We start from the raw sequence: 20,000 nt of genomic DNA, 5'->3' as shown, positions 1-20,000 counted from the left end.
ATCAAGACACCACTTTCGACAGTGACGTCCTAAACTCTGTCCCAAAACAACCAATTGAAGATTCTCTAAGCGACTTACCAACCCTTGCTGAAGTGAAAGAAGCCATCAACACCCTGAAGAACAACAAGGCTGCTGGGCTGGACGGGATCCCTGCTGAGATTTATAAAATCGGTGGTAACTTACTCCACTACCAACTGCACCAGCTCCTCATCAAGATCTGGACCAATGAGGAGTTACCATCTGACCTCAGAGATTCAGCCATTATAACTATCTACAAGAGGAAGGGAGAACGATCTGAATGTGGAAATTACAGGGGAATATCCCTGTTGGCAACTGCTGGTAAGGTACTTGCTAGGATTATGAACAACCGCTTAAAACCTCTGGCTGAGAAAATCCTTCCTGAGACTCAAACAGGTTTTAGACCGACTCGGGGAACAACTGATATGATTTTCACCTTGCGTCAACTCCAAGAAAAATGCCGTGAACACTACCAACCATTGTACATGGCCTTCATTGATCTGACCAAGGCGTTCGACTCTGTGTCAAGAGAACTTCTTTGGAACACTCTCTCCACCTATAGATGCCCTCCAAAGTACATTCGCATCCTAAGACTCCTCCATGATGGCATGTTTGCAACTGTATTGGTCAATAACTGAACAACTGATCCTTTCCAAGTAAATACGGGAGTAAAACAAGGGTGTGTAATCGCCCCAACATTGTTTATCATCTTTATTGTCACCATCCTGCACATCATCAAGGATGATCTCCCATCAGGAATAGAAATTGTCTATCGAACCCAGGGGAAACTGTTCAATCTTGCCCGTCTCAAGTCCAAAAACAAGACATCCTCCTGCTCCCTGATTGAGTTCCAATATGCAGACGACAACAGCATTGCAGCTCTTTCAGAGGAGGACCTTCAACGGATCCTGAATGCCTTCAACAAAGCATACATCTCCCTTGGTCTCACCATTAACTCCAAGAAGACCCAGATACTATATCAATCAGAAGAGAACCATCAATCAAGCTTGGAGAAACAACCCTCGAAAACGTGGATCATTTCCCTTATCTTGGTAGTCATCTATCATCAAATCTTGACCTAAGTGATGAGATTCAACATAGACTGAAGTGTGCTGGAACTGCCTTCGGTCGTCTCCGTAACAGAATCTTTCAAGACCATGATATCAGAACCGACACCAAAATGGCCGTGCACAACGCAGTAGTCATCCCAACACTTCTGTACGCATTTGAAACCTGGACAACGTACCGTCGCCATCTGGACACGTTGGAAAAGTTTCATCAAAGATGTCTACGAAGTATCCTGAACATCAGTTGGGAAGACAGAAGAACTAATGTCAGCGTCCTGAAAGCAGCCAAAGCAACAAGCATTGAGGCTCACATCATCAAAAGTCAACTGAGATGGAGTGGGCATGTTGTTCGAATGTCCGACGACCGTTTACCAAAACAGATTTTCTATTCGCAACTGAAAGAAGGAAATCGGAAGAAAGGAGGACAGAAGAAGAGATACAAGGATCTGTTGAAGGCCAACATGATAAAGTGTAACATCGACTTCAACAACTAGGAAGAAAATGCAAGAGACCGAAACTTCTGGAGGTCCACCACTCGCGAAGGAACAACAACATTCGAAACAAACCGATGTGAAGAGTTGGAAGAAAAGCGAAGAAGGAGGAAGGAGAGGCAACATCCAACCGAAACCAGATCTCCCGCAAGGAACAACGTGCCCAACATGCGGAAGATCCTTCAAAGCCCGAATTGGTCTCATCAGCCACCTTCGGGTGCACAAATAACCGCACTCAGACCAGAACGAAGACCATCATCCTCTGAAGAGAGAGGGATAGCCACGACGACGACGAATATATATATATATATATATATATGTATATATATATATATATATATATATATATATATATATATGCGGAAAAACCACCAAGGAAAAAGAAAAACTGATGACCAAGCGCTTTCGTCTATTCAGACATCCTCAGGGTACATAGAAAAGAAAAAGTACACAAGAATATATACAAAGAGTATGAGGTCAGGGAAGGAACCAGGAGAGGTTGCGAGGATCTAATGTCAACCTGACCCGTTCGCGGCAGCGGACGTTTGGGCTACTACTTTTTTCACAATAAAATTGTCTAACTTATACATACCATGACTTAAATTTAAGTTATTGACAAATGTATCTTTGATCAGACTGGATTCTATTATATTTCTCGTCAAATATGACTTATCTTTAACAATTTCTTTAGCACCCTCCCAATTTATACAATGATTAAAATCCCTTAGGTGAATAAATAAGGCATTAGACATTTGCCCACTCTTGACGCTATACTGATGTTGTTTTAACCTTACTTTTAATTCTTTTCCAGTCTGACCAATATAGCATTTGTCGCAATTTTTACATGGAATTGAATATATACATCCTTCTTCCTTATATGGAGAGTTTTTAATTAAAAGACTTCTAACTGTATTGGAGTTCTTAAATGCTACTTGAATGTTGAAAGTCTTAAGAATATGTGGTAGTTTGACGAAATTCTCGTTGAAAGGCAGTACAAGTAGGTTCTTTACATTAAAAGTTTTACTAGCTTTTTCCTCGTAGAAAGATTTCTTAGCCGATTTATAAGAAATCTCCACGAGGTGCTTAGGATATTTTAATTTTGAAGCTATGTAATTGTAAAAATTGCGACAAATGCTATATTGGTCAGACTGGAAAAGAATTAAAAGTAAGGTTAAAACAACATCAGTATAGCGTCAAGAGTGGGCAAATGTCTAATGCCTTATTTATTCACCTAAGGGATTTTAATCATTGTATAAATTGGGAGGGTGCTAAAGAAATTGTTAAAGATAAGTCATATTTGACGAGAAATATAATAGAATCCAGTCTGATCAAAGATACATTTGTCAATAACTTAAATTTAAGTCATGGTATGTATAAGTTAGACAATTTTATTGTGAAAAAAGTAGTAGCCCAAACGTCCGCTGCCGCGAACGGGTCAGGTTGACATTAGATCCTCGCAACCTCTCCTGGTTCCTTCCCTGACCTCATACTCTTTGTATATATTCTTGTGTACTTTTTCTTTTCCATGTACCCTGAGGATGTCTGAATAGACGAAAGCGCTTGGTCATCAGTTTTTCTTTTTCCTTGGTGGTTTTTCCGCATATTTAGAATCACGAGTTTATGTGATTTCTCATGCATATATATATATATATATATATATATATATATATATATATATATATATCACTTTCCCTAGCTAAAACATCCACGGTGTCCTTCGAGAAACGCCTCAATACCAGTTTGATTCTGGCAATTAGCACGTCCTTGGTGTTGAAGGCGGTAAAATTGGTGTCTTTTCCAACTGAGCCTCACACATAATCGTCCATGGGGTTGCAATCAGGTGAGTTCGGGGTGCCAGATGTTGGGACTGGTGAAGTCTTAGAAGTTCTCACAGCCACTTTTGGGTTTTCTCGGAGTGTGACACGGAGCTGAATCCTGCTGCCACACGTATGGTTTTCTCGTAGCCACCCTCTCCACCCAGCGCTTGACAACAGTAGACAGGATCTCAATATAGCCATCTAAAGTGAATCTTAGTCCCTCTTTAAAGAATTGGGGCGCCATGACGTGGCCTTGGCTGGAAACACACCCAAAGACCATCACAGTTTGAGGGAACTTGACCTTCATAAAGCGCGGGACTTCGTGCGGACTGTAGGTTAGCCACCTGTTGTTCTGCGCGTTATGGAACTGGTCCTGGCAGAAGTTCTTCTCATCTTGTATGAGAAGCAACGAAGATCCTCGTTCAGCTCTTTCTTCATAGTCGCCACTCCGACGCCCATCTCTCTCGTCAAGGTCCGCATTGCCTTGCCTGGATCTTGTCGCACATTTTTTGCAGCTTCTCGACGAATTTCGTTGTGTGGACTGAGTCAAAACGCTTGTTATGATCCTGCCAGCCAGTGCTTCCATATCTCTGTCACAATTCTCCAGCTCACATCTCACGGCTTATACGGTATTCAAGGAGCACTGAGCTGGAGCTAAGATTTCCGAATTTTTTAATCCGGCGCGAATCATCATAATGCAGGTCACTCTCTTCCAATATTCCAGTGCTTTCCAGTCGTCCATGCTCTCTAGCTCTCACACCCACCAATAGTACACAAAATCAGCTATCCGTTGCACTTTACTGCTGTTAAATCCTTCAAAATGATTATGAAATGACAGATGATAAAAAAATGATCAAATTTACCCCGAAGACCTTGTATATATACCGTATACACACACACACACACACACACACACACACACACACACACACACACACACACACATATATATATATATATATGTATATATATAAATATGTATATATATGTGTATATATATATATATATATATATATATATATATATATATATATATATATATTACTGATTAATTTGCTGTAGTAGGATACCTGGGATTTTCCAGCTTCAGCAAGAAGGGACGGTTGAAGTTCTAGGGTTGTACTGACTTGTCCTGCCTTTTCGAGTTACTGGACGTCATCGAGAAGGATTTCTATTTCAAGTCGCTTTCGGTGCGGGCGTGGCTTTGAAAGGTAGTGGCAGTTGCGTCCCATATTTAACAGTTCTTCTTGATATTTCGTGGGGACAAAGTAAGATTGACGTAGCCTGCCGGTGGGAGGGGAAGCTTGATGTTGCCGCCATATAGTTTAGTCAGTTTCTTCACCACAAAAACACCTCTACAAGAAGACTGCGTTGTTTACCAATACAATTGCAACAGTGAGGAATATGGGTCCCACTCACATATTGGTATGACAACCACAAAACTAACAAGGTGCTTGACATGTCATCTTAGCAATGGAGCTATTAAATTCCATTTCACCTCCACACACAGCAGATCATTAACACGAAAAGACCTTGATCAGAACACCACCATAATAAACAGAGGAGAGGATCCCCCTAGGTTACTAATACTAGAAGCCCTACATATTCAAATAAAGCAGCCATTAATTAATATTCAAGTGGAGGCTCTTCAAACATTGCCCTCGGTCAAAAGAATGACCCCAAGAAGATCGATGGACCCCAATGCTTCGACCACCAGGAGAGGTAACCGGAGATAAAATATCCCACACGCTCATTGGCCCGCTTCAGCCAATCAGCGACAACCTCAGCCCCACTACAACCCTTATGATCCACACGTCCCGTATATAAGCAGCATACACAACAAGACACCACACTTCGCCCTTGAAGATGGAACAAGACAGTTCCGAAACGTCGGCCACAATTAGAGAATTACTGGACAAACTTACTGAACAAGATAAGTCAACTGTACGTCGTATAGAGAATATACGGAAGAAACTTATCAAAAATGAATCTTCAATATCCTTCAACCTCGTCTGCCTACAAGAAGATATTCTACCTGGCTACACCAAGATGTATATATATATATATATATATATATATATATATATAATATACACATACATACGTATACCAAAGGCTTTTTCCCCCTTGCAAGGGAGGTAGCCAAAGAACAAAGGCATAAACACCACTCCCACCCATTCCATTCCCAATATACTCCCCTCTGTTCCACCGTCTTCCCTTCCTCTTATATTGGAATCTCCTGGATAACGGGTCATCCCTGCTTCTTGTCCGCTGCCCTAGGTCAGAAACAGTGTCTGAAGACACAGCACATCCACATTTATGGCCACTTCATTAAATCGGCGAAGCCCCCCTCCGTCTCTTCATGTAGAAAAGAAGACGGGGAGAAATCCCTTCGGGCTTCGTCACTTTATTTCTCACACATACTCCTTTATCCACCATCCCCCACCCACTCCTTCTCATGCATCACAGTTTCATACATACACAACTATTCTCCATTCACTCCTATCTTCGGTCCTCTCCCGTCCTTCCTCAACAGACGTTCTCCTCTTCCCCAATACCCCTTTTACCCCATCCATCCATCTCATCCTAGGTTGCCCCTTCATGTTCAATCCTTCCACTTCTGACTTCCACACCTCTATTACTAGTCTTTCTTCATTCATTCTTTCCATGTGGATAGTGACACAATCACTCCTTCATACAATCTTCTCTTAGTATCCATTCCCAAATGGCTTTTTCTCAATACACTCTTTAATTCCCCAAGGCATTTACTTGCTTCTCTCACTCTACATTCTACCTCCACCTCCACTTCTCCCTTTCCGGCCACATTCTCACCCAAGTATCTAAAATATCCATTTCCCCAAGTCTCTCTACCTTAATACTCACTTCCAGTCTGCTGCCACTTTCTCCCCTTGTATGTCTCATCACCTTACTTTTACCCACATTTATCTTCAGCTTCCTTCTTTCGCACATCTTCCCAAACTCTGTCACTAACTTCCTCAATCCCTCTGATCCTGATACAAGCGCAGTGTCGTCAGCAAACAACAAAAGGTTTATTCCCCACTTTTCTCCATTTTCTTTAACCATCTCTAATCTCTGACCCACTACCCTTGCATTTACCTCTCACACCACCCCATCCATGTATGCATTGAACAGCCAGGGTGACATAACACATCCCTGACGAGTCCCACCTTTACCTCAAACCACTCATTCTCTCCATTTCTAATTTTAACACAAGTTCTACTAATGTAAAAACTCTTGACTGCTCTTAAAAGCTTTCTTCCTATTCCATATATCTGCAATACTTTCCACAGTCCCTTCTTGTCTACCCTGTCATAAACATTTTCTAGATCCATAAAAGCTAAAAAAAAAAAAAAATACATCCTTGCCTTTTCTTATAGCTTTCTCACATATCTGTGTTACCACAAAAATCTGATCTACGCAACCCCTACCTGTCCTAAACCCACACTGTTTTTCAATTATTCCCTCTGTTCCTCTCTTAATCTTCTCAATCAAGACCCTCCCATAAACCTTCCCAACTACACTTAACTACACTGAAACTACTACAATCACAATTGTCTCCCTTTCCCTTGTAATGTGGAACTATACAGGCACTCCTCCAGTCCTCCGGCACTCTAATCTCTCTTAAACAAACATAAAATAACCTCACCATCCAGTCCACCATCACTGTACCTCCTTTTTCAGACATTTTGCATGACATCCATTCAACCCAGGTGCCTTACCTGCTCTCATCATCTTAACAACTGCGTTCACTTAATTTTTCCTTATTTCTCCTCCATTTTCCTCACTCATCACGGTAATTTTCTTAGCGCTTCCCACCGCAACTACCTTTCCCTCCCTATTCTCCTTTACATTTAGCAACTCCCTAAAATACTCTGCCCATCATCCTTTTACTGCCATCTCTTTCATTATTATCTCTCCATCTATACCTTTTAACTTTTCTTCTCTACTTGATTCGCTTCCTTTTCCGCTTTTAATTTCTTTGCGAATTTTTTTATTACTTAAAAAAAATTCTGTCATATTTTTACCCCATTTCACACCATTCCTCTTTGCCTCCTTTATGTTAAGTTTTACTTCTCTTCTCTTTTCTTTGTACCTCTTATATGATTCTCTCGTCCTATTTTGTAACCAATCTGTGAAAGCTTGCTTTTTCTCTACACATTTCTTTGCTTCCTCATCCCACGACTTACTACCCTTCCTTCTATTTCCTCTCGCCCTCCTTATTCCACACACCATCTTTGCACACCTTGTGACTCCCTCCTTGGACCATCCCCATTCCTCCTCCACTCCTAGTTCTACTCTATCCTTCACCCCCTCTCACTCCTCTGTTAGCTTCTTCTTATACTCCTTCTCCATTTCATTCTCATTTAAGCGGTTCACTCTAAGCACCTCCCTACCTTCTGTCCTTTTCCTTCTCCATCTATCTTCCACTCTCAACTTACCCTCCAATAAAAAATGATCTGATATTCTCCCACTCTCTCTTCTTAGATTATGAACATCCTTAACTCTTCCTACTATACTCCTGGTTACCACTATATATATATTAGCGCTGTATCTACCACCCTTCCATCCACCATCCTCTCCCATGTGTACTTATGCTTGACTTTCTTCCTAAACACTGTATTTGCTATCATCAACTCTTTTTCTAGACATATCTCCACCATCAACTCTCCACTACTATTTGCTACTGGAATTCCACACTTCCAAACCACTCCGTCTATTGGTTAATTTCCTACCTTACCATTAAGGTCTCCCAATATCACTATGACATTTCTCCCTAATCCCTCTATGCACTCTTTTAAATCCACCTAAAAACCCTCCATTTCTTCCACGCTCTTCTCACTACAATGCCCATATGCACTTACAAAAACCCACATCTCCCTTCCCAGTTTCACCTTCATCCACATTGACCTTGAAGAAACCTCTTTCCACTCCATTACACGCTTATCTATCTCTTCACTTACTGGTATAGCCACCCCTTCTCTCCCTCGTCCTCTCTTCACTCCTGAGAACCTACCAACCATACTCCCAAACTCACACTCGCCCCTCCCTCTCAGCTTAGTTTCATTCAATGCTAACACATCTATCTTCTCACAACATCCTGCCTATCTTTTCCCCTTTTCTCTCATCTGTACCACATCCACGCACATTAAAAGGCCCAAACCTTAGGGTACTGATTGGAAAAACACCTAGACCCTCTTATGCCTTTACTTTTTTAGGAATGTCCCCTTTGATTCTACAGGGAGAAGGATGCATTGTCCTATCCCCTTTGTATGGCTATATATATATATATATATATATATATATATATATATATATATATATATATATATATATATATAATAAGAAATAGCGGCAACTTGTTTTTCGTTATGGAAGAGTGACCACTGGGAAAGAGAAACTAAATGAAGAAAAGCGCTTTCGTGTAATACATCCAGTGTAAAGTTCCTTATATATAACTGTATATGCACACACACACACACACACACACACACACACACACACACACACACACACACACACACACACACACACACACACACACACACACACACACACACACACACACACACACACACACACACACACACACACACACACACATATATATATATATATATATATGTATACATATGTATATATATATATGTATACATATATATATACATATGTATATATTATATATACTGTATATATATATATATATATATATACATATGTACAGTATGTATACATATATATATATATATATATATATATATATATATATATGTTTGTATGTATATATGTATATCTATATATATATATATATATATATATATATATATATATATATATATATATATATATATATATAAAGGTATTTTGACCGTAGCAGCTTTAGGCGAGACATGCCGCGCGCTATTTTCCCTATGACTAATCACGAATTCGCTTGAATTAAACGTGTTGGGTAAATGAGCATTAAGACGGTTGTCAGGTTGTTTGGAAGAACAGGACCGTTGTTATTTAGCAGAATATGTTATTTCTGCGGCCGCCCCGAGAGGAGGAGTTCAATGTCTCGATCTCCATGGAGGACCCGTCCCAATGTTTGTCAAGTTTTAATGGATGGAGAGATCTGTAAGGCACCCATCGCCACCACCACCACCATCATCAACAACAACAACAACAACAACAACAACAACAACAACAACAACAACAACAACAACAACAACAACAACAACAACAACAACAACAACAATCTATCACCCACCACCTCACTCAGCTACGTCATCAGATAGAGGGAGACGTTGGGACATCTCTCTCAAGGTCACTTCATGACATGTGAAAAATTGCACCATCTGTAATTGAAATGGTACTGTTGCCGACAACGTTATTGTTTTTGTGTCAGTGGGCCAAGAGGACGAATGGCATTCCTTCTTTTCTCTCTCTCTCTCTCTCACTCTCTCTTTGAGGGTCTGTTGACAGCAAACAATCTCCTTAGTGTCATGTCTTCATTGCTACCATCTGCAGTTCATCTTGTCAAGATTGTCAGGGGTATTTCTAATGCTCTTGTTGCATACGTGAGCTATCTCTCTCTCTCTCTCTCTCACACACACACACACACACACACACACACACACACACACACACACACACACACACACACACACACACACAACCTCGTGGCGCAGTGGTTAGAGTTTTCGCATGCCACTACGGCGGTCCGGGATCGAATCCCGCCCAGGGCTGAAATAATTTCAGTATTGATGCGCTGCGGGTTGTTACTCCAACTCTCGCGCGCGGGGAGTTGGGTGTGTATGTGCGTGTGAGGTCACAGTATTACCCATAGATTGGTCATACGAGCTCTGAGCTCTCATCCGAGAGGTTAATAACTGTCGATCATGAGTCCCACACGTGATCCAAGACCATGGTGAATCACAAACACACACACGCACACACACACACACACACACACACACACACACACACACACACACACACACACACACACACACACACACGGCTCGGTGGCGGATTGGTAAAGCACTGGCCTCACAAGCCAGAGAACCGGGGTTCGATTCCCCGGCCGGGCGGAGATAAGTTGGGTTTGTCTCCTTTCACGTGTAACCCCTGTTCACCTAGCAGTGAGTAGGTACGGGACGTTAGTCAAGGAGTTGTGACCTTGCTGTCCCGGTGTGTGGTGTGTGAATGGTCTCAGACCTACCCAGAGATCGGCAAATAATGAGCTCTGTGCTCACTGCCGTAGGGTGGTGTCTGGCTGTCTCGACAGAGACTGCAGCAGATCCAAGGTTAATACACACACACACACACACACACACACACACACACACACACACACACACACACACACACACACACACAGCACCTATTCTGTGGGGATACCACAGGAAACAAGAATGGGGCGGCTGTATTTCCCAATACTCATCAACGATGTCCTGGGAGGCACAATGCACAGGTGGAAGTATGTTGAGGACTGCACGGTGGGGATCCCTGTGTTCAACACTGACCTGGACTACAACCCACTGCAGGACATGCTGGACAGGCTACACACATGGTCAGTGCTCAACAGAATCACCATCAACCGCACCTCCAATGACGTTCTCCCCCCCTACCCTGCTGACAGTTGATGGCCAACTCCTGTAGGTGGTCCAATCAACCAAGCTGCTGGGGATAACCATCGACAATAAGTTGACTTGGAAGGAGAACACCGCTAACACCGCCACGTAGCCTTCTACTAGCTGTATATGCTGCGTCGCCTGAGATCATTAGGGGCACGGACTGAAGATCTCAAAACCATCTACACTTCCTTCATTTTGCCCAAGTTGATGTACGCGTCACCTTCCTGGGCCTCCTCACTTACAGTCACGCAGCAGCCTGTCGCACAATCCTTGGCAACGGATACACCTCCTATCGGCACGATCTCACCACACTCGGAATTCCAACCCTTGCAGACCGTTACCTTCAGCGTCTGAGGTCGTTTGCGGTCACCCTAATTAAACATCTTCGGCACCGGAACCTGCTACCTCCACCGGCACCTGAACCACGGCTTCAGGTGCGGCATTACAATACCATCAAGCCGATCAGATCACGCACTGACCGGTATAAGAAGAGCCCCATACCGACATTTGTAGACTTAAGGAACAACAAGAAATAATGTACAACACAGCTATTCCTTAGCTTACTGTTTTTGTTTTTGTTTTGTTTTTAATGCTTGTAACAACATATTTTCGTTGTCATAGTTTTATAATTTTTGTAGGCTGTATATTTCCAGCAATAATGCTGCTATACCCATTAAACCGTATATTATTATTATCATTACACACGCACACACACACACACACACACACACACACACACACACACACACACACACACACGCACACACACACACAAGTGCACTCACACATCCACACACACACGCGCGCGCGCGCGTGCACGCACACGAAACCTGTTTTTTTTTTGTACTTGATTGTGTATTCGTGTTGACGTTGCGTTTCTGTAGATTAGTTAGTTAGAGGGCAGGATAGATAAGATGGGGGAGAGGGAGGGAGGGGGGTTGGGGTTTAGTGGAAGGAAAGAATGAAATGGAAGGAAGATAGAGATATGATAGATGTGGGGCAGACCCACTTGCTCGGGTATTTTTACACTCTCGTGGACTGTTATGCTTCTGTAGATTTATTTTTGTATAGACGCTTTAGTGTTCCTAAGTGTAAGGTACTTAATTTTGGAATTGATTTATATTATTTAAGCTAGTGATTCCCACTGTTCTTTGGATCTTTGTCCAATATGATAATGAAATAATGAAAACAGTAAATAATTTACTCTCATGTTGAGAACTGGTGATCGAACCAATTCCGATTTGATCCACATGGAGGGATCCATGCTCCTCAAGCGTTGACTTTGATTTATCTTTTGTTGTTTTTGTTGTATGTTTTTATCTTTATAATTCTTATACATTTGTGTTATTTATTGTTTTATTTATTTATTTTGTTTTATTAATATGTTTTTATACAATCTATATTATCTTATTTTATTTATATATTGTTTTGCTATCTCGCCAGAATCTTGTATATTCAGATTGTCTTTATTTTTCCTGTAATCTTATTGAATGGTTTGTGTATGTAAATAGTATGCTTTATATTTCAATGTTTTTTTATTGACGGTCTTGATACTTTACCCATTGACGTTATCGTTAGATACTTCCTTAGGTAGACTTTGGTTATGTTTTTATTTTATTTTAGTGTATCTCAAAATTATCTTTCAGAGCTATTTGATTATTTATTAACTTGTGTATATTTATATATATATATATATATATGTATATATATATATGTATATATATATATGTATATATATATATGTATATATATGTATATATATGTATATATATGTGTATATATATATATATGTATATATATGTATATATATATATATATATACGAGTATATATATATATATATATATATATATATATATATACGTATATATATTATATTATATTATAGTAAAACTATTTGTTTATCTATTACACTGGTCTACAAGGTTTTTGGTGTTCAGGAAATAAAAGTCTTTCCTATAGGAAATTGGTCTCCTGAATCCAAAAATAACCTTCATTTTGATCAATCAGGTCTAGTTTTGAAGTTACCGAATTTACGTATAATCACAATGTGCGTACGTCCACTCTAATTTTATTAGCCATACCTAATTCTAATTTTCTATTTTTCCAGATTTTTTGAGATGTGGTGAATTCAGCAACAGAAAATGAGCAAGATGTCATCTTCCAGAAGGTTTTGCGTAAATTCTCCAAATGTGTTTTGTCACGTTTGTGGAGAATACACTTTGCCTGAAAATCGGAAAAACATCACGGACTTTGTTGAAAGAGCTTATATGGCATATTTTGGGGTCAAGCTGGGAGACCAAGATAAATACTGGGCACCGCATAGTATTTGCAAACAATGTACAGAGCATATGCGACAGTGGACTAAAGGGACAAGGAAAAGTATGAGATTCGCTGTACCAATGGTGTGGCGGGAGCCCAAAAATCACCTAGACGACTGCTACTTTTGTGCCCTAAATTTGAAGGGTATTAACAGGAAAAACCGACAAACGCTTGTCTATCCTAATCTTGCCTCAGCTATCAGACCGGTTCCACACAGTGAAGAGCTTCCTATTCCTGTCTTCAGTGTCTTGCCTCAGATAACTTTGCCCTCAACTGAAGAAATCTCATCACCTGAAGATGACACTGGAGACGAAGACTTTTCAGGTACGACTTTACCTCAGCTTTTCTCCCAGGAGGAGCTGAATGATCTAGTTCGTGACTTGAACCTCCCAAAAAACTCAGCAGAACTGTTGGCTTCCCGACTGAAAGAAAAGAATCTTCTAGAGAATGGTGTCCGTATAACCTTTTATCGGAGTCGGCATGATGAGTTCCTTTCTTTCTTTATAAAAGAGGGAGAGTTGGTTTATTGCAGAGATATTAGTGGGCTTCTTAAAAAACTTGGTATTGAGGAATATAAACCAGATGAATGGCGTCTTTTCATTGACAGCTCTAAGCGTAGTTTAAAAAGTGTATTGTTGCACAACGGGAATTTGTATGGCTCTGTCCCACTTGCCCACTCAACAACTCTTACGGAAAAATATGAAGAAATTAAGTTAGTTTTAAAGAAGATACGGTACCATGATCATAAATGGGTCATCTGTGTTGACTTGAAGATGGTGAATTTTCTCATGGGACAGCAATCTGGTTATACTAAATACCCATGCTTTCTTTGCATGTGGGACAGCAGAGACCGAGTAAACCACCATGTTAAGAAAGACTGGCCGCCTCGAACAAATATGGTTCCATGTAGAGCTGTCAATATATTGGAAGAACCTTTAGTTGAGCGAGATAAGATCATTTTCCCCCCTTTGTACATCAAACTCGGACTGATCAAGCAGTTCGTCAAAGCTCTTGACAAAAATGGGGAGTGTTTCAAATATATCTGCTATGTATTTCCAGAACTGACGATTGAAAAACTGAAAGCAGGGATTTTTGATGGACCACAAATCCGTAAGCTCTTGAAGGACACAAACTTCATGAAAACGATGAGTGAACCTGAAGCATCAGCATGGCGCGCATTTGTTGAAGTAGTGCAAAATTTCCTTGGGAACCACAAAAATGACAACTATAAGGATCATGTTGCCAACTTAATATCAACTTTTGGTGAAACTGGTGCAAATATGAGCATCAAAATGCATTTTCTTTTCAGTCACCTTGATCGTTTTCCTGAAAATCTCGGAGATGTTAGCGATGAACAAGGCGAACGATTTCATCAGGACATCAAGGAGATGGAAACTCGGTACCAAGGACGTTGGGACTCTGTGATGATGGCAGACTACTGCTGGTGTTTAAAACGAGATTCACCAGCGGCTCAACATTCACGGCGCACAAAGAAACGTAAATTTATTCCTTGAATTTTCTGCCATAAAGCTTTTATTTTATTTTTATATTTGTGCTCTTTTCTGTATAATGGCCTCGCTATTTCTTCCTATGTTTTGCTCATGTATGAATAAAATACTTTGTTAAGGAAACAGTCTTGTTTAATTCCAAAAGCCACCAAATATCAATTGTCGTATACTGTTCGAGAAGATTTTATGAGGATTTTTATCATCCAACGTAACTAAAATGGAAATAAGAAGAGTAAAAAAACTAGACCTGATAGGGAAAAACTGAATTCATTTTTTAATTTAGCAGGCAAAACCACATAAGAATTCGCTAAAATATCTCAAACACCAGGCAAACTTTTTGTTGTTGCCCAGTGTTATTTATTCTATTTATCTTATACATTAATTTATTTATCTATATTACTTTATATAATCATGTTTTACTTTAATTAACCTCCTTTATTTTATTGTACTGTATTTAGTATTAGCCGTGTTTGCCCCACATATCAGCCTCCTTTCAACTTTTTATTTTACATTCTGATTAGATTTGTTTGAACTCTTGCCAAACTGCACCGTCCCCGTCTTCTTTTTGATTATAAATTATTTGTTTATGAAGATTTTCTCTATATGGGAAACTCGTTTACATGTACATATATACTGTATGTTTATATACATATGTGTATGTATATATATATATATATATATATATATGTATATAAATATACATGTAAATATATATATATATATATATATATATATACATATATATGTATATAAATATACATGTATATATTTATATATATATATGTATATATATATATATATGTATGTACATACATGACAGAATTGAATAGACACAAAGAAAAATGCATTTCTGCTCTTATTTAATGCTTAATGTTATTCAAATTTACCTAATATGTTATATTTACCTAGATTTATGTTTCAGATTACATACAAGATTAATCAAGCATGCCACGAACCAAAGGAGTAGTAGACCTATCTGAATTTCAGCGAGGTCGTATTGTCGGTCACCATGAAGGTGGACTTAGTCAACGCAAAATATCTCAAAATCTGTCAATACCCCTTTCTACTGTTAATAGAGTGATCGTTCAATTTGCCAGAGAGGGCAAGAAGGGCACAAAACCTCATTCAGGTCGCCCCGGGCCCCCAGAAAGAACCTTGTGACTTGTCAAAAGAAATGTCGAAGAGGATCCACGTTGCAAGGCCTCTGACATAGCAGCACAAGCTGATGACAGTCCCAGAACGGCTGTCAGGTATCTCCACAAGCTGGGTTACTATGGCAGAGCTGCAAGAAGGAAACCGCTCCTTCGCCCAGCTAATATCAAGCGCAGAGAGGATTGGGCTGTTGAGATGGTGGAGAGACCTATGGCCTTTTAGAGCACTGTCATTTTCTCTGATGAGTCACGATTCGCATTATTTTCTGACAGTGGAAGAGTGTGGGTCTGGAGACTCTTGTAGTCAAGAGTTTGACCTCATAAGACTGCAGCCAACAGTGAAACATGGGGGCATTTCAATAATGGAAGATGGAGCTCCTTGTCACACTGCTTAAGCAACACAAAATTGGTTGAGCCAGAATGGGATCAGGAAACTTTCATGGCCAAGTCAGTCCCCGGTTATGAACCCTGTTGAATACCTCTGGGGCATACTAGACCGACAACTTCGTAAAAATAACAGGAAGCCATTTTCAAAGCCCGGACTCTTTCTATTCTATACATTTGTTATACTTTTTCATTTTGTTATTTGCACTATTATTTTCTTGTCAAAATTGTAACGATATTTTTAACATTACGAAATTATGTCAGCCCTGAAGATGTCTCAATGAAGACGAAAGATTGATTATTTAGTAAATTTAGTACTATGGAAATATTGTTCGTACTCACCTCCAAGCAGGAAAAATCCTGATAAAAAAAAAAAAAAAAAAAAAAAATATATATATATATATATATATATATATATGTATATATATGTATATATGAAAGACTACTATTACACAGGACGTGCGCACTCAGATTCCTGGCTCCGCTAGCGGAGGCCATTGCTTTCTTTGTATCCTAACATTTTATATTGGACAAATATATCAAAACTAGAAACCTAACAACGTATATAGGACAAATATATCAACTATTGACTTATTCAATGCAGTATTAGTTGATATAAACTTCTATAGTGAAATAAGAAACTATTTTTAAGGCACTGTTATGCTTTGAAATGCCAATTTTAGCCGGACTTAACAGGTATTATTGTATGAGGTTAGTGGACACCAGGGTTGGAGATTTTTTTTTATCTTTTCAAAAAATATAAAAAATTGATTTTTTTTTCCATCTAAATCAGATTTATATATATATATATATATATATATATATATATATATATATATATATATATATATATATATATATATATATATATATATATATATTTTTTTTAAATATTGAGGGATTGCTATCTGATATGCGATCTGATTGCCAAAGGACATTTTTAGCATAACAATATAAGGAGCAGTGTTATATAGACTTGCCACAATTATACAAGGAACGGTATTAGCCTACATGTAGCATATATCACTGTGCAGCCCACAAGAAGTTTCAACAAGATTCTTGTTGAAACTTGTTCTAGGTAAGCAGCTTTTCACTGAGTCAGTTGCTGCTATGGAATCAACCAGGAATGATGTCTTCTGGACTTGGCAGAGTGGTCCCTTCAGGCAGAAAAAATGATCCTGTCTGGAATTATCTTGAAAAACTACCAACAACTTCTGGCAAAGGGTACCGAGCTAAATACAAAGACTGCAGCCAGGAACTACAGGGCATTGTGTCAAGATTAAAATCTCACAGAGATAAATGCCAAGGTCAGCCACAGCATACAGAAGAAGAAATTGATGACCCAGGTAAATAATTTTACTTATATTGTGTGCATTTCTCCCTTTTCATACGCAACTATATAAATTTGGTGAACAATGGAGAGCATGTGCAATAAAAATGTGAAGGCCTAAAGAAATGATACTTCAACTTCATTACTTCTAAATTTGGGTAATGACTATGTCACTATAATATACTGCATCCACTCAACTTTGGGGCCTAGATGGTTGTTATTCATTTCATTCAACATTGTGTTATATAATTCATAGGTTCCATTGGAATTCAGCCCACATGGGATTCAGCCCAAAGGGATTTAGCCTAACCTAACCCAACTAACCCATTATATTTTGTGAATTTAAAAGTGGACTGAATCCCAAGCCCTACCTATTTCATATCCTGTTAATTATTTCCAAATAATTTAGTAGCTTGTGTGAATATGATCATTATCTAAAAAAATAACTACTGTACTCAAAAGTAGCCTAAATCACACTGTATTCATTCATTTATTTATTCATTTATAAATTATGCAATATGCTAAAATTTTCTGTTTCCATTTCAGGATCTGTATCAACAGCTTCAATCCCTTCATCATCGGCTCCACTTGAATTATTTGCAAACCTGACTCCACCATTAAAAAGGTCACTATCAGACTCCACAGGCGCCACTTTTGCTGAATAATTTTCAACTAAAAGAAAGTCATCAACATCTCCGGATAGATTTATCATAACTTCAGCCTCTCAAAAGGAAAATCTCGACAAAGAAGTTGCAAGAATCATATTTACTACAAATTCACCATTTCATCTTGTTCAGCATCCTCAGTTTCTCAAGATGGTTCAGAACCTGAAGCCAGATTATATTCCTCCATCCAGAAAAGATATTGCTGATAAGTACTTGGATCTTGTGTATGAAAAGGAATATAAAAAGTGTGCAGATGACCAGAATAATGAAACTGTATGTCTTTCAATTGATGGGTGGTCTAACATCCATAATGAGCCCATAATATGTGTCACTCTAACAACATCCACTGGTCAGATTTATTTAGTTGACACAATAGACACACCAGGGAAACCTCACACTGCTGAATATCTTCTACAACTTGTACAAAATTCGATCAAGAAGGCTGAACAAGATTTTGGTTGTCACATTGGAAGTGTTGTGACAGACAAAGCAGCAAATGTCACCAAGATGAGAAAAGTCTTGGGGGAATCGAGTGAACCTGAGCATACCGTCCTCACATACGGATGTGCAGCACACCTACTACTCATGACCTTGAGATTGATAATGTGAAACAACATGTGGTCCATGTAGTTAAATACTCTAGAAATAATCATTATGCTGCTTCAAAGTATCGGCAGGAAGGTGGTCAGTGTCTAGTCATGCCCTAGGACACAAGGTGGAACACAATGTCAGACTGTCTCAAGGCCTATATAAATAACTGGCCAATTCTAATGAAGATCTGTGAAGTCAACAGGGAAGCTACTGATACTGAAGTAAGAAACAAAGTATTAAATTTAGGCATAACACGTTCGGCTGAGGAATTACTGGATCGATTTCAGCCAATAGCAAAGGCTCTAGATGAGGTACAGAGTGACAAGTGCACCATTGCTCAAGCGGTAGATGTTTGGAAGAAATTACTTGGCCATTTCACAAACAATAAAAAAGCTGAAAAACTGGTAAAAAAAAAAAAAAAGGTATGAACAGTTTATCACCAAAGCTCACATACTTGCCAACATGCTTCATCCAGCACTTCAAGAAAAAATGCTCAGTGCAGAAGAGGTGAATATTACTATGGAGTATGCCAATGAGAAATATACAACACTTGTTCCTGTCATTATGAAGTTTCAGGCAAAATCACCTCTTTTCCAGGCGTTCAAGTTTACTAAGTCCGTGACCAAGACCCTGACAGCTATTGAGTGGTGGGATTCACATACAGCCATGTTAGACAGTGATATTCTGTTATCAGTGCGTCAACTCCTAACTGCAGTAGCCTCATCATCAGGAGTTGAAAGAGTTTTCTCCTTCTATGGACTTGTACACACAAAATTAAGGAACCGCCTCGGTAATGAGAAGGCAGCCAAATTGGTCTTCTTTTTCAAGACAATTAACTCAAATGTAAATAATGATTAATGTAAATAACTGTCCACTAACCTCATACAATAATACATGTTAAGTCCGGCCAAAATTGGCATTTCAAAGCATAACAGTACCTTAAAAATAGTTTCTTATTTCACTATAAAAGTTTATATGAACTTATACTGCATTGAATAAGTCAATAGTTGATATATATGT

The 20,000-nt window shown here is 39.2% G+C and overlaps 1 protein-coding gene across 5 annotated transcripts in view; it reads left to right on the top strand.

The window, feature by feature from the left end:
- Positions 1 to 20,000, top strand: part of LOC143032337 (uncharacterized) — a 463,022-nt gene that overhangs the window by 165,480 nt on the left and 277,542 nt on the right. The window lies entirely within an intron of this gene.

Source organism: Oratosquilla oratoria, chromosome 13 (genome assembly GCF_046742065.1).
Source record: "Oratosquilla oratoria isolate Oo_2021 chromosome 13, ASM4674206v1, whole genome shotgun sequence".
Lineage (NCBI taxonomy): Eukaryota > Metazoa > Arthropoda > Malacostraca > Stomatopoda > Squillidae > Oratosquilla > Oratosquilla oratoria.
Note: the sequence above shows the minus strand (reverse complement) of the source record. Positions and strands in the feature narration are given on the sequence as shown.